This window comes from Sitodiplosis mosellana, unplaced genomic scaffold (genome assembly GCF_009176505.1).
Source record: "Sitodiplosis mosellana isolate CC-2019 unplaced genomic scaffold, AAFC_SMos_1.0 Smas_scaffold_27, whole genome shotgun sequence".
Taxonomy (NCBI): domain Eukaryota; kingdom Metazoa; phylum Arthropoda; class Insecta; order Diptera; family Cecidomyiidae; genus Sitodiplosis; species Sitodiplosis mosellana.
Genome location: NW_022595269.1, coordinates 549045 through 551635, shown reverse-complemented (window position 1 = coordinate 551635; position 2591 = coordinate 549045).

Below are 2591 nucleotides of genomic sequence, written 5' to 3'. Positions count from 1 at the left end.
TCATGTTCATTCCAAGCTCATCATATGAACTTCATATGAAGTGTACTTACTGATGTGCAATCGGGTAAACAATTACACTTTTTCACAAGAAGATCTCGTTCAAACTTATAGGCAGCATTGACATAGCACCGAATATCAAACATAGTACAAACGCTTGTGTTTTTATCTCCTGTTTTGGGATATTTAAAAGAAAATTAATCGAAAATGTTCGATGTGAATTCAGTTTATTGATTCAGACTGAATTGAGTTCGATTCAAACATGTGTTTTAAGATTGCTGAGCATCTCAGCATTTCGTAAGGCACGGATATATCCGAGCATATCGACGACGCATACAGTGGCGTGCGTTGCTACGCGCAGCCGCAACGACTCGACCGGAATGTGTATGTTGTTGCTGCGTGCAGCCACATCAACTGAACACACTTCGGTCGAGTCGTTGCGGCTGCACGTAGCAACACACGCCACTGTATTATACAGTATGCGTCGTCGATATGCTCGGATATATCCGTGCCTTACGAAATGCTGAGATGCTCAGCGATCTTAAAACACATGTTTGGTTCGATTTCATCAAATCGCACTGAACAGATTCGGAAAAATGTAATCAAATAAAAATATTTGAGAGACTTAAATCAGACTTATTTCTTACTTGGCATTGAAAATGTTACACAATTGCAAGTTTCTCTTGTGAAATTGCTCAAGCATTCCAGTTGGCAATTTCGTTGACAGTATGACTTGAAGAATTGTAACTGACGCTCACTTTGGAAAAAACACCCTCTACGCGAGGGTGGATAGCTGCGTAATCCATTCGAAGTCAAAATAAGATGTGGTTTAATCGACACATAAATTTCTTGTTCCACTGGAATATGGATGAAGTCATCGGTCGAATGTGGGATTTCATGAGGCCCATGCAACGAAAGTCGAAATCCTTGCGCATATGAACTGCAGTATTCTTGTGATTTATCCAATACCATTCTCAACACCATGACCGCACCATTACGCAAACCAGCTCCAAACACGCGAAACGGATATAAAATATGATTTATTTCATTCATTTCCATCTCATCAATCATATTCATATAGGCTGCATCTGGATTATAGTCCACTGTCATTAGCTCTGGCGTGATTCTAACCGAAAATCAATGAAATAATATCGTGATTTAAATCGTATTTGTTGCTAACAGATAACAATCTTTATTAAATTGCAGAGCATGAAAAATAGGAAACAGTAAAAACGAAGAAAAAATGGTGAAAAATGAGAAATAAGTCAATTTAAAAAGTGAAATTAATTTTAATGTTATGCTTTGATTCGATTCATACTCATCCTTGTAAATATCTCGTGAGTTGAGCGCATTAAAAGTGAAGCAAAGTCCTTCTTCCGTAAAAATTGGTCTGAAATGTTCAATATTGCCAGCAAATGTTGAAAAAGGTAATACTGAGGCGACGTCCGGGCTGATTTGTTCCAGAGTCGTGTAAATCGATTCAGTTTTTGATATGATTAGATCATTTGCTGCATTCCTTAGCTCTTTGGAACAGACGTGCATAATTGCATCGAAATGGTTCATTCTGCAGAATGAAAAATGGGTTGTATGTTAGCCGAATTCATTTTGCAAATAGTGGATTGGGTTCTGGCCCAGAAATTCTAATATTGCTTTTTTTTATGCAGAAGTGTTATAAGAGTAATATCCATACGTTTTGGGTGATAAGCCCTTATAAGCTGTTTGATTAGTTTCCATTTCAATGAATGTTTGGATTATTTGATCAATATCAACTTCGTCTATGAGATACTTTTGCGTTGTACAGACGGTCAAGGCTGGAAATGTGATCATTCCAACTGATGTGGTTTTATCGTCAAAGCTCACCATAACAGGCCGATAATACCATTTCAACCAAATGGCCGCGATACCAAAGCCACAGCAAGTCATTGACAATGCAACTGCAATCATCCACCAGACTCTGAAACGAAGAAAAAGGAGCATTCAAATGGCATTCAAAAAACATTATTAGAAAAAGTAGTGTCAAAATGTTTCTACTAGGATAACGAAGGGAACGAACAGAAAGACGGAACAAAATCATAAATAAAGAGAGTAATACTTCGAAAACTGTATACAATATCGTATACAATCGTTAAAAATTTATTCAAACGATAAAATTGCAATAAATCAATGGCGGATACAATAAGAACCTTTCAATCCAATGACGTTTTTGTTCCGTAAAATATCGAATCCCATGCACTGTTGAATTCGAACAAAATTCTTTGAGAATCTGTGGGAAAGATGTAAATTTTATCACAAGAAAATTAAAATTGAAAGATGAAAGAAAGATGTATCGGTTAATAAAGTCAATTTTGTTGTATAAATTCAAATTTTGTTCAATTTCAATAGAAAATTCAATGTATATATGTCGCTTGTGGTTTTTTATTCAAGAAAAAAAAGAGAAATGTTCACTTGAAATTTGTTCGATTTATCCTTTTTATTCCGTTGACGTTCATCAGGCATGTCATTCAAATCGATTGAAATGGCTCCAATTATTCGAAGTTCATTCTTTTTCCTGTAAATAAGTCAGTTCATATAAGCAATTTTGGAATCAATTCAGT